This window comes from Beta vulgaris, chromosome 6 (genome assembly GCF_026745355.1).
Source record: "Beta vulgaris subsp. vulgaris cultivar EL10 chromosome 6, EL10.2, whole genome shotgun sequence".
Taxonomy (NCBI): Eukaryota; Viridiplantae; Streptophyta; class Magnoliopsida; order Caryophyllales; family Amaranthaceae; genus Beta; species Beta vulgaris.
In genome coordinates, this window is record NC_079207.1 from 21,893,140 (window position 1) to 21,907,948 (window position 14,809).

The following is a 14,809-nucleotide window of genomic DNA, read 5'->3' on the forward strand; positions in this document are numbered from 1 at the left end:
CATAACTGGTTTCTCTGGTTTATCAGAAAAAAGTGGAATGAATGACTATCTTAAAAATTAGTGTAGAAACTAAAACTACTTATACTGGTTTCTTCATAGTCGAAAGCGACATTAATTATAATGCAATTTTAGGAAGAGATTGGTTACACCATAATTGTACTACTCCATCATCAATCCATCAAGTTTTAATTTTGTGAAGTGGTGACACTTATGAAATGGTTCAAGCAGATGAGGACGTTTGTCTAATTACATCTCCTAATTCTGTTTTTATTAGGGACTCTTTAGAGTCAGTTCCTACTATCAAAATTGAGGTTGCTCTACAACTCGAGTTACAAACTCAACACGAGATAGAAGACTAAGGTGCAATCCATTATGTTTGTCATATCTATAATATGTTTCCATGCCATCGGGGACTCTTAGCTTTTTCTTGCCATCTTTAGCTAAGAGGTAACATAAAGTAAAAGGAAGATTTAGTAATGCTCATTTCTACTGAAAGTTATAAAAATAACTGAGGAAAGAAATCACTTACAACCCAAGAAAATTTGATTCTCAAAGCGTGCCAGAGCATCAAAACATGTCGAGTTATCTGGGAATACATGATTCCACCACGAATGAAAACCTCGAACAGCTTTGGTGATCCATTTCCAAGGAAAGATGGACATGGAAGCAAGGTTGAGAGTTTTACTTTGAAGGGCTATATCCTCTTCATAACGACCCCTTGAGGTCCAAGGATCATTGCGGGTTAAGAATTAAGGTATAGCTAGCATTCGGACTAACCCGGATTGTCTAGCTACCAGCTGTGGATTGTAGGCCTCAAAGCCAAAATATTTAGGGTCAGCAGCTATTAAATCTCTAGACCTAAGAACACTACTCAAAAAGTTTCCACTCCTTAAGGAACTAGAGTGGATGTTAAGGGAGTGTAGCCAAGCAGGCACTGCCTGATGGCGCCAAGCTTCATCTTTAACAGAATTAGTCCTTTTGCATGGAAAAATGTTCCAGATCCCAGGATTTGACTTAAAAACCAAGAAGTATAAGACAATCAAGCTTGGATGCTAAACCTCATCTTGAGAAACAAAATTGAAGTTAACCTCACCATAACAGCTACAATCATCAAGACCCCAATGAAACAAAAGGGGATCAAAAGAAAGATCTTCCTCCTCTGAACCTTTAGGAGCTTCAAAAGCAAAAAGGGGAATGAGAACCATTAAACAAGGTAGATACATGTGGCCCCAACAAGTTAAAAGCCACAGGGGTCCAAACCCCTTGTCAATAAAGAGTATGGGGGATTCAAAGGTATAAATTCCAAAACCTTTAAAGGATTCTCTACTCTTAAACAGACATCTAGAAAGTTGTCCCAATAGGACATGAGCCAAAGCTACTTCTTCAGAGGTAGAGGAGATGTTAACAGGTAGCGATAGCAATAATGTTACCACTCCTCCAGCTCTAGACATCATCAATTTCGAGAAGGCAAAAGTAAGAAAAAGTAATTCCTCTTGAGAATTAACTTCCTCATTAGCATCCTTATTAATGAAGAAGTAAAAAAAATTGAAAACCACTTTTGCTGGCATTAGCAGTGGGATTAACAATCTGGCGAAAGATTGATAGACATTGACTATATAGCTGATTATATTCTTTAACATGGTGAAAGATAAGAAGGTTAATTACATTTTTAACTTTTGGAGATGTCCAAGTAATGAAGGCAATATCAGCTAAGGTCACAATCATTGGCCCCCATCGGAACAAGAAGCAGTTGATGTCAGGGTCCCAATAGGCAAGTAAAGTAGTGGACATAGCCCCGTCAACGGGAATGGTTTCATAAGAAGCTAGTCTCACGAAGGGAAATATTTTGTTCTTGGACCACTTGTCATGAAAAGGTTTCATGCGCAGAAACCATGCTCTTGCATCCACCCTTGAAATCCAACCTTTAAAAGGCTTGTTGGCTAAAGACCAATTTGAATTTGGAAGGGTTTTTGGGGCAAAAGGAAGTGTTTAGAGACTATAATCCTCTAAGATAATATGGTCCAAGAATAGGTAACATTGTTGCTCTAAGACTATTTGGCGCTTTGGTTTCTGAATCTTGAAAGGAAAGCAAGGACCAATAGTAGCAATTTATCCTCTAAAGGAACGTTAGGATTAGTGATTCTGTTTACATACCAGAACACTTGCGATTTATAAGTCTCAAGGTTCACTCTAATGGCATTGCATAATGGACGAGCTACTTCAGATTGCATGACATCACATTTTTTAGCAAGTGCTTTACGAACCTCATCTTTATGAACTCTTTCATTGCATGGTGAATTAAAGTTTGGTGATGGTTGTGAATTTGTAAAGGAAAGTAATAAAATTGTCTGAGAAATCATAAATTTTCCTAAAATCCTTGAAAAAGGTATCAATGGGGAAGACAACTAAAATGAAACAATAAAAAAAGAAAACACGTGCATAACGTGTGGTATGTTTTATTTTGGGTCATATTTTATTGGGCCATGTTAAAGCCAAGTCTTAATGTATTAAAATGCAAGGTCCTGAAGTTAGGATAAAAAGGCCCATTCCAAAACATGTGTGACTTTTCATTTTCTAGGAGATGGTAAAATACCTCTTTATAAAGTGGGGTAAATGTAATAACAAGGACACATTACTCATTTCTTGATCAAACACCGCCAAACCTTTTATCTCTCAAACCTTTTCAAAAACTTTTTCTTCCCCAAAAATGGACGATCCCCAACCATCAGCAGAGTCTTGTATAACTGGACCCCAAGAGATCAACCCACAAGAGGTTGACTAGCCCTTACTTCCTCCTCCATAAATTCTGGAGGGAAAAGAGGCAGAAGAAGAGGAAGAGGATGCGTATCTAGCATCAAACCCTGAGTCTGATGATGATGATGATTATTATTATTATTATTATTGTTGTTGTTGTTGTTGTTGTTGTTGTTGTTGTTGTTGTTGTTGTTGTTGTTGTTGTTGTTGTTGTTGTTGTTGTTGTTGTTGTTGTTATTATTATTATTATTATTATTATTATTATTATTATTATTATTATTATTATGAACCCTCTAGCAAGAGGAGGAGGCTCTCAGACTTCCCTCAGGAGACCTCAAGCGAAGAAAGCGGTTCTTCCCCTTCTAGGATGATGATGAAGATGGTCCTGCTTCAGCCTCAGAAGAGGATTCTAACGCTGACATACCTCCATCTACAAGGGACATAATAGAAGTTTACACCTAGATGTTTAAAATTTAGAAATGCTAAACAAAAAGGTTGTAAATTTTATTTTAAAGTAAAAATTTCAACTCTAGGTTGTAAAATTTTTTATTATTAATGAAATATACCTTTTCATTTTTTTCGATCAACATTGTTCAAAATTAATAGTTTATTTCAAAAATAATCTATCAAATCAAATAATGTACTCGTTGCCTAAGCAACAAGGAAAAAGGATAGAGTGTCCCTTGGGACGCTAAACTTATTAAAACTTATTAATGAAGGACAAAAAGTTACTTCAAAGGTAATAATTATCTTCAAAACTACATACACCATTAATGACAAATCCCAAGGGATGAAGTGACACATTGAAGGGTTAATGAGCAAACCCATGTTACTCACTAGGGCCTCAACTTTAAATGGTTGAAGATGGTTAAAAGATTATGTAACACGTCGCCTAGGCATTTAGCTGAATATTCCCCACGTATCCTAAAAAATCAGGACAATTATAGTGGTTGCATTATAGATTCATCATTCTAAGTATGATATTTCTGCCCTAACATCTTTGTTTCATCGTGAAAACACTAGAATTCTTAAACATGGCTAAACAACAAATACATATCTTGCCTTTTCCCGGAAAATTTTGGAGAAATCGGTTCAATATAGACATAATGCAAGAGGATTGGGAGGAATTCAAAGATGAAGAGATGAAGAAGTGGCAGTCTAGGATTACAAAACTCTTTGGAAAGGATCCAAATATCCAATTTGGAGATTTTGGGAACAAGGGTCCAACGCTAGTATTATTGGAAGCGATATGGATTTCTTGGCAATAAATCTTTGGCCAAAAATGAAAAAAGATGAGCTATTGAAGGTAATGAGTGTTTGCAAAGCATGGGGATAATGCATTGTCAAGAACTACTTTACCTCCAAATTCACATTAAAATATCACAAGTCCATCGTCTGTGATGGCATTTTGGGCATATTTAGCAGAAAATACAGAGTGATCCAACGGGGAAGAAACATGAGTTTCAAAAAACTCAACCTATTGTGGCATGAGAGTTTGTTAGAGGGAAGTATTCCTCTATTCCTTGGTGAAGACTACTCAGATAATGATGATCTTGACGTTGATTAAACGAGGAGCCTGAAATCATTATCAGTTTCGCCCATCTCCATATTTGACACATCAAGCAATATTATTGATAGTTATTGTTTAGAACCTGCCTAGGAAACTATGTATCTATTAACTTAGTAGAACTTAGTTAGGGAATATCTCCTTAAAGATATTCCTAATTAGATGAGATTATTTCATTATGAAATAATTTTTATTCTATTATATCTTTTGTTAATGCATCTCCAGATTATATATAAAAGTTGTGAGCTTAATTGTGAGCTTAAATAACATTGTTCATACAAATGAACAATTGATTTAAGGAATTAATCTTAGGCATAAATACCAAAAATATGGTATATATATGAATCTCTATATTTATCAACAAATTGATTTATTTTATATATAATAATCAAAGAAAAGTCAAAATTTCTTTGAATCAGTCAAACATATTTAACCAATTGGACAAACTATTTTGTTATTTAAAAAGGCATAGCCACAACATACTATCACAACATTTTCATCTCAAATAAATATGAGTAATGAAGCATATGCAAATTTGGTGGTCGAATATAATGATGACTGCTTTAATCATCGATATGCGTTTAATGGCATATAAGAAGATAAGGGATATTTTATTATGAATGAAAGGTCCAGATGGATAAAGAAGATGGCACATGTTTTTGGAGATGAACCTGTCATGGAGCCAGAGGACTCTAAAGAAGTCGAATCAAGCGCTATGAAGGTTGGCTCTAACATGGATCTCTTATCCACCTACATTTGGTCTAAGCTGGAAGAAAAATCACAAGTCAAACTACTAATAGTTTGCAAAAAGTGGGAAAAAGAGATTTCCACTATCTTCAACTTTCTAATACCTCAAAGAATGAACTTGATGTATACAAAGACTCTAGTTCTTCGCAGTATCAAGTCCTCCCTCAAAGTTGTTAGGATGGAAGCCGGTCAAAATGAACATTAAGGGAAAGTAATTCACTTTAAATGTTTGTGTGAATTATGGAAGCTACTTATCCAAGAAGACACTTCCCTTTCTGGATGTTCAATGCACTGATTGATAGGAGTTATGCTTGGGATGGCATTCACCAAAGACATCGCTTTGAAGCAAGGTTCAAGTACTCCCTTGAAGATGGCCATTACTTTGGAGTTACCAAGAGCAATGCAGGGTATGAGTTAGAAGCTAGTGAGTACAGAACAATTGTTAAAATATTGTGTGGGGAACATTTCAAAATGTTGTCTCTAGATACAATTCCTTTTAATTAAAGTCTCTTAGTGATTATATCTCCAAGAAGATAAATCATAGTACCAATGTAACAAGGTTACCTCAAATGGTAGTCTTGTCAATGATATATTTAATCGACATGATACAAGTTTTTGATTGCCAAATCGAATTAATCATAAGCCCATTTATTAACTATATTCCCTAAAAAAATTGTTTTTGGTTTCCCATGAAATTAGGCAGTTAAGAAGTAACTATCAAACAGTTAAAGCACCTAAGTATTTATATAGGTGATCTCTAAAGGATCTTAGGCTTAAAACAAAATGGATTATACATATCTTCCCATGTTTCATCAACCTGCTCCAAAAGATGTGACATAGCCATTAAAATGCTCGAACCATCACAAAGCATTGAATTTCATATTTGGACATAGGAATGAGTTTACTAAGCATGAATCTACAAAGTGGATCTCCTCTATTCAAAAATACTTTGGGGATAATCCTGTTATGCAACAAAAACTCAAAGAATATAAGGCTTTCTAAATAGGATCTAATCTAGATCTGATAAAGAATTGGTATTTCCAAAACTTGAAAGGATTGATCAGGTGACGTATCTTCTAATTTGTAAATCATGGGGCAAAGTCATCACAGAAAAGATATGGAAGCCTAACATCCCTTGGAGAGATTTGAAAAATCTCTTTTGTCGATCAAAGGAACTTAAAAGAAGGTTAAGGTCTACAAAATAGTAGATGGATCATCATCAAGGGTCTTAGTACAATATGAATGTACATGTCAGATTTGGTGTGACCTCATGATCTACGATGTAATTCCTTGTTGGTTATCACCAAATAATAACCTTACAACTGTGAATCTTGAAGAAACTTTCTTAATATATTTCATAACAGTCAGAAAGAAAGATGAAGGAGTACATGAAAGGTTATTCTTTCCAACTACTTTTAGTCATCCAAAAAGAGCATTTATTGATCACCTTAGAACAATGGAAGAAGTCACATTCATAATACTATTGGATGGACATTGGCTATAAACATGAAAGGTTATTCTGGTTATAATTTATGTAGTGTTGAGTGCATCACTCCACAAATCGAGGGGGGGGGGGGGGAGGGGGGATTTGTTACTATTATTTTTGGATGTCAAGTAACATTTATCGTGGTACATTGAATCGAACCTCAAAAGGTTTAATTAATTTTTTAATATAAGGGCCCAGTAGAAGTATAAATCCCATTAATACGAAGATTATCAGAGGACGGTTCAACATGAAGATATACATGTATTGGATAGTAACAGTTATAAAGCGCCAGAAAGCGGTTGAAGTTTAAATCAAATATGATTCAAACATTTTCCCTCCCTATCATGCATGGAAGTTACATGTTATGATTATCTATAAATAGAGAAACTATTGCCAAGAAAAACACAACAAAATCAAACTCTAGCATTTCTTAATTTTCTAGCTTAGCTTAGCATTAGCATAGCCTAACCCCCTTCTGGGGTTATAGTTTTGTTCCGTAGATTATGTTATGGCGTCATTAGACAAGATCTCAAATTCTCCAACTGAAACAAGGAACCATTGAGGTAACAACCTTCGTGTCTCGGCCTATTTAAGTTGTCCAGCCTGGCTTATCCCTTATGTGTTATAAAATCCATCTTTATGTTTGTGGCATGTATGGGAATTTTGTACTTTAATTAAAAGGTTAATTATTGTTGCTCTAGTTATTGCTTTTCGCCTGAATTTAATTTGTTGTAGTTTGATCATTAATTAAATCGCAATAGAGTATGTTAGCAAGGTTTTATCTAATTAAAAGTGGTAACCCCCATGGACTAAGTCTCCCGAGGCACTCAGTACCAAACTATTGGGTGTCCATTGACTTGTTTGCAAGGTCAACGAATCAATTTTGCACCAACAGTTTGGTAGATGATAACTATAACGATTTTTCTAACCTATGCCGCAAGACATAGGTTAAGAATTTCAAGATTTCATTAAAAAAATTACATATATACAACAAGATTATATCTAGTGATGATAAATAAGGATATGTACTTGAGATAGATATAATTATGTAAGATTTTTTTGATTTCGTTGGATTTTGAAATGACAACTTTTTGTAAAATAATATCATGTATAATGACTTTATGTATAGTGAATTTGCATTTTGTACATCAAGTTAATTCTCTATTATACTTTGAATTGTATTGATTTTTAGCATACTTACATGCTTCATAACCTTGCATGACCTTTTGAGAAAAATAATTGACCGGCTATAATTCACGTTAATTAAAATAAAATCCATAATTTACCTTCAACATCAAATCATTTTCTCCTAAATCCACTATCCATCAAACTACCTTCTTACACCAAAAATGGAAATCCAATCACCATTGAGAAAAATAAGAACTACAAATAGTTAATAACTTAATCCCGAAGAAATAAGAAATATTTCTACATTTTACACTCATTATATAATTTTTTGAACTTGACCACATATGACTTTAAGTCTTGATTAGAGCTTACAAGTTCCACATCATGGTGAGTGGGTTCGTTTGCGGTGGTATGAGGGGTTGCACAGTGAGTGAAAGGAGGTCTTGGTGGTGTTGGTACAGTGGTATCATTGGTAGTTGTGAATGGACATTGGTGCCAAATTAGGTGACCTATATTGAGGCAAGAAGTTTAATTGACATTCCCAAATTTCTTTTAAGATTTCACGAAGTAGTTTTTTTTTTATCAAGCATCAATAATTCCACAACCCTAGATTAGTAATCCTATAACTTATAACTTAAATCATGATATTTCAAGGGTCTCAAGGGTAGTGTGGTAATGTGCAATGTCTATAGTAATAAAAAGGAATGAAAAATTGGGTTTAGGAGTTTTTGTTTGGTTCCTTTAAAGTTTTTCTTTTAAAAATAGGCTTTAATCATTATCGATGTTTCAAAATTATCATTTTGAAAGTTCAAATTTTAGTGAGCCCATGTTAATTTGCAGAAAATATGTGGAACTTGGTGATTCTTAATATGAATTCCTAAGTTGGTTAAACTTTCAAATATTGTCGAAACTTCGTATTATGCTCCATTAACCAAACGCCCTTTTTTTTTTATCTATAGCGAAACCTAAATCTATTGATAGTAATATACTTCCATGAGTTCCATCTAAATAGAAATTAATTTAACTATAACACTACTAATATACGAACATTAACCATATCTTTGTATTAAGATGTAAAAAGAATGTTAATTTGTAAATTATTGTTATACTAGTCATAATAATGTATGATTTCAAAACATCAATTATTTATATGATGACTAAAAATATTAATAACTAAAGTTATGCTTTGACAAGAGTCAAAGTGTTGGAAGAATAACTAAATTACATTAAAAAAAAACAAAAAGAATATCACTTGCAAGGAAACTAGTTTTGGCACTTCTATATATCATTGATTATTTCGTTGTCTCGTGGTGCAACCTTGTCAAGAAGGTACAATTATACTTTTTTTTTCGATTTTATATTATTCCAATAATTACTTATCCATTAATTGCAAAATCATTCGAAAACTATATAAAAAAAAGTCTCGTCAACTTATAACTCACTATGACCATGGAGGAATAATCACCCATTAACACATGATGGGAAAATAAGGTAATTAACTCATACATTTAAAGAGATTATTGTTACTCCTATGAATTGATTAACTAATAATAAGCAAGAAACTAATAATTTTTCGAAAACAACAAAATTTAGGATTTACCATTGATAAAAGTAGAGAATGCTAGATTGACCCACTGGCTAATCTATCCATTATAAATAGAGAATATAAATTTCATTTATATAGTTAAGTTGGCTTCCACACTATTAATTTGTATCTATCGTAGTGGGTAGAATAACTAGTGGGTATCTAAAAATTAAAGAATTTCGATAAAAGTTGATGAAAGTCCATAAAATTTGGTGGGGTGTGAGTGAGGAGGAGAGATCGAGAGAATTTAATCAAAAGTCAATGAATATATTAACAATCACTTTAACACCCAAAATGCAAAAAAAGAAGTGGTGTTAAGTGTGACACGTCACACATCAATTGGTTCAATACGTTCACACTACTATTATGTAGGGATTACTTATCGCATTACTTTATTTAGGAGTTATTTATAATACATCATCTTTGATTATGTATAAGTAAAAATTGTAAGAAGATATATGAAAATTTATATTTAGATGAATTTAACAAGATCTTGTATATCTATTTTTTTTTCCTTACTTACAAGTTACAACTATAACAAGATAGTCAAAAGGAGTATATGAATAGTGTCAGCATTCAAAATGGTCAAATATTAAAAAATAGATGCAAATTTCATACTTTCATGAACCAAAAAAATTGATAAAAAGTAGGCAAAATTGACGTCAACATCCCAAATAAACTATGACTTTCGTGCATGTAAGACAACAAACTTTGGCTAGTAGATATTGGACTTGTGTGCGGTATGACAACATGGATACCATGGGCACCATGTAGGTCCCATCTTCTACAACATGTCTTCATCATCGTCGGCCAAAAAATTCACTTCCGATCATCAATAATACTTGGTGCACCAAGTCCAATAGTTCGTGATACGTTAGCCACTAGCCAAAGTTTGTGGTGTTACGTGCACCTAAGTTATAGTTTGAGGTGTTGAGTTCGATTTTTCCTAAATACTTAAGTTCCAAAAAGTTATATAAATACTAAAAATATAAAGGGTTTCGAGCACAACCTTAGACCTTAGAATCATAATGTACAACCTTTACTCCTTATTTTGGAAATTTGCCAAAAAAAAAAAATCAATTTTGCGGAAAAAAAACCTTTTAAAACATTCTTTGAAAAATAAATACAAACATAATTTTTCTTGCAAGATGAAACCTATTCTGGTTTTCTACAGTGGTTTTTTTCTTCAATTCTGGGGTTAACCTTCTTTCTTCCTTTAACCCTCTATTTTCATTAACTGCAGACCATCCAATTTTGTATAAAAAATCTTTTAAAGCATTCTTTGCAAAAATAAAAAAACCCACAAACTTAATTTTTCTTACAAGATGAAACATATTCTCATTTTCTGGTGTGTTTTTTTTTTCAATTCTGAGGTTGACCCTTCTATCTTCCTTTAACCCCTTATTTCCATTAACTCTAGCACCACCCCTATGCATCTCAAAAACCACATCGGAAAATGAGAATAGGTTTCATCTTGCAAGAAAAATTAAGTTTGTGTTTTTTTTTTTTTTTGTGCTAAGAATGCTTTAGATGGTTTTTTGCAAAATTAAACTTTAAAAAGGTTTTTTTGGCAAATTTTTCCTAAATTTTTATGTGTACATTTTGACTTTCATGCTTTTTTGTAAAGGTAAGTAGAAAAAGATTAGGAGACTCTGCACAAAGGGAACTTTAAACGCATCATTTACAATAATAGATGTGTAAAGTATTACAAATATTTATATGGAAACAACTAAATGATCGACATTAGCTATCAATCTGCTGCTTTTTTTACTTCCCTGTAATACTCTAATTGTTGCCAAACTGAAGTAGTGTTTTGATGTCATGGATGATGTGAGCTATTCGCCATGGAGGGGACCAGATACCTTGAATAACATTAATAATTAGCAAAACGTAACCTTGTATTTGTAGATTTTGAATCTTCTCTTGGATGGCAATGAGGACACCTTGATCAGGAGTTGTTGCCTTCACAATGAATACTTGAGTGTTGCCCAAATTGTAAGTAAATGATTTATTCATATTATCTTGATGATCGAGGATGATAACACAAGCTGCAAATGAAGTAGCATGAATTGAACTGTCGAAATTGAGTTTGTATGAGTCTAAGGGATGCAGCTCCAAAGCAACGAGGATGAATGAGTTGTTCGATGGAGATGTAGAGTTATTAGAAGTGAGATGGAAGGGGGAACCTATGATCAATGGCTTCTTGAAGATTCCATTATGTTGAAAAGAATTCAAATTTATGAAGGACATGATGTATGTTTAATTGTTCATTTTTGAAAATAATATAATTTCTTTCTTCCCAAAATGTTGATCTATAGATTTTGATGATGACTTGCACATAAACAAAATTGTCTAAATTTTTTTTGAGTTCGTATGAAGTTTTACAGGTTCTTCAAGTCTTACATGCTGCTGGAAGGAACTTGTGGAGTAACAAGCTTTCCAAGCACAACTAAATGAAGTTCTAAGTGAAGAATGGTCGAGGACTATCTAAACAAGAAATCCAAAAAGTATCGGGGGTTTCCACAGCAAAAATTACTTAAAGGAATAATGGCAGAATTGATCAATGCCAAGTTACAAATGGAATTCAAAATCAAGAGTTCTAAAGAAGGAGCATTTTGAAGAGTACAAGAGTCTAGAAAATTAGGAGTTTAATTTTCTAAAGTTTTTGTAAGTAGAGTGTGGAGTCTGATTGGAGCACGCATCGAGTTTTTAGTGGAACTCAAGTGTATACGAGTCTGCTCAGTTTGTGTCTAAGTAAGAGTTCTAAAAGTAGCAAGCTGAATTAAAATAGTCAAATTAGAGTCCATTTTTAATCATGCCATGATTTTAGAGAATTAATAGGTTTTAATTTATATATATATAATATATTATATATTATATTATAAATATATATATTATATAATATATTATATATATTATTATATATAGGTTAAAGAGCGAATTATTAGAGCTTATTTTAGGAATAAAAGCTGAATAGATTAGGTGTGGAGCGAGCTGTTTTCTAGGAAACTTGGGCAGCAAGTACAAGTAAGTACGTGCTAGTTCCTATTAGTGGGGAAAATGGACGTTAGTTGGTTAATCGGACACCATGTGTGTAATGGTGGTTCATGTGAGTGTATAACTTAGTATAAATAGCTTAGCACTTGTCATAATTCTATTCATGGCTTAGGGAGAAAAACACAATAGTTCAAGAAATAAATCCTTTTAAGTATTTTAAGTACATCCAATAGTCAGTTTTGTTCCTGTCCAATTACTCTAAGTTTCAGTGTACTGGAGTGATTAAAAGAGTTGTAATTTTCAGAGTACAAGGCAGTAAACTTGAGTGAGTTGAAGAGTGTGTGATAAGAGTAAGATAAGAGAAGAGAAGAGAAGAGAAGAGAAGAGAAGAGAAGAGAAGAGAAGAGAAGAGAAGAGAAGAGAAGAAAAGAGGAGAAGAGAAGAGGAGAGAGAGAAAATCTTCACCACTTAAAGCGAACTGTTGGTTGGCACTAGAGAATCAGATTTCCATGTAGAACTTGAGGGTCCGAGTAGAGAATAGGATGTAACAGATGTGTTGGCCTATTGTAAAAGAGGAGTTGTTCTTCCTATTGGGCCTATGAAGTTTTCCTTATTAAAATTTTCTCATTTCTTTTCGTTCTTTACTTGAGTTCATTTAGAATTCCGTAAAAAGTACTTAGAGCTCCATACAATAATTCACCCGTTCCCCCTCTTATAGCATTCCATTCGAGTAAACACAATATAAATACTCTAGATATGAAAGATGAATTTGGAAAGGACACTCTTTTTATATCTTAGATTCTCGGATTGAGAAAAATGGAAGCATTGGAGATACTATAAGTAAGCCATCTTTGAACTTCGAGGAGGGTGCAAGAGTTGGCTTATTTTAGGGCAATGACAAAAAAGATGATTGATAGTCTCTTCTTGTGAATTGAATAACCACAAGTATTGAAGGGGAGAATATTTCGTTTGGCTAACACCGCACAAACGCGTAGGCTATTATGACACATTTGCAAAAGGAAAATTTTTAGTTTGGGTGGAATGTTTAGAGCCCAAAGCCACCTGTGTGACAAACTTTCTTTCTTAGGATCAAGATTATGAGCTAAGAAGGTTGATGACTTGACTGTAAAATCACCACCAGATGAGGTAGGACCTCATGTAGGAGTATCATGTAAGCTAGTTGCACTAATGGAATTTCTCTACTAGTCTTTATTTGGGGGAGCGGAAAGCAATTTTTTTAGACTTTGGATATCCCAAGTGCGATCAGGGAGAATGATATCTGGAGCCACAACTTTAAATCAACTTGCTTCTTTGGATGATTGAGGATGGAGAGGAGAATATCATTTGAACACCAATTGTGTAGCCAAAAAGGATATAATGGTCATTTTAAATTTTCCAACGAATACCTTTGTGGAGGATTTCTTATTGTAATAGAATTTTCCGCTTGATCGGAGAGTCGTGAGGTTTAGGGGTACAATTGAAGAAGGACTTGTTTGTTAAGTATTTCTCTTTTGTTAGTTTTATTCCATAGACTTTGGTTATCAATGAGGATCTTCGGACCTAATTTTGCAATGAAAACTCTATTCACTGGAAGGTCTAATCTGAGTCTTAGGCTCCCTTTGGATTTGAGGCAGCAAATTTTATACTCCATGTTGTGTGCAAGGTTGCATTTTTTTTCTTCGTTCAGTACGTAAAAAAAAGTTTTGTGACGACTATCACTAGGGGAAAAAAAAAGTAAGGGTTGCGCTTTCTTCATTACGCAACCCTTCTACATAGTAGGGATGCACTTTTAAATACAACGCAGCCCTTCGTTAAAGTAGGGCTACGTTTTAATAGACAAGCGCATGCTTTTTTAAAAAGCGCAACCCTACTGTTACAGAAGGATTGCGCTTTTTTAAAAAGCACAACCCTTCTATGGGCTTTTTTAAAAAAAAAAAGAATTAAGCGCAGCTACTATTTAAACTCTCTCCTCTCTCTCTCACGTGTCTCTCTCTCTCACGCCTCCCTCTTCTCTCTCTTCTCTCTCACCCTCCCTCTTCTCTCTCTTCTCTCTCACCCTCCCTCTTGTATCAGTAAACAAATCAAAGTAATGCTCGCTTTCTTCCTTCTTCACTGTCAACAACCACCACCAACCACTCTCAACTTTTGTCGCCGCCGTCTCTTCTGTCAATTTCCGTCGCCGTCGTCTCTTCTACCAATTCTGTCATTGAATCTCGTCGATGTCGTCTTCTCTATCAGATCTTGTCTCCTTTGTGTGATCTCCTTTCTCAATGTTGGATGTTTTGATTATGTTGATGAATTTCAAAAGCCAAGTTTGTTATTTACTTTAATTTTTTTGTTCCGGATCTAGGGTTGGGTTTATTTTTATTTTTTAAAATTTTTATTTTTGTTCCATTTTCTTATTTTTGTTTGTAATTTTAGAGTTTAACTTTTGATTGCTTTCGTTTTTGTTATTTAGGATTTTGTATTTTTAATTAGGGTTTCGTTTGTTTTATTTGCATTTGTTTGCCTGATTTTTTTTCATTTTTTATTTCGTCCATTGTAA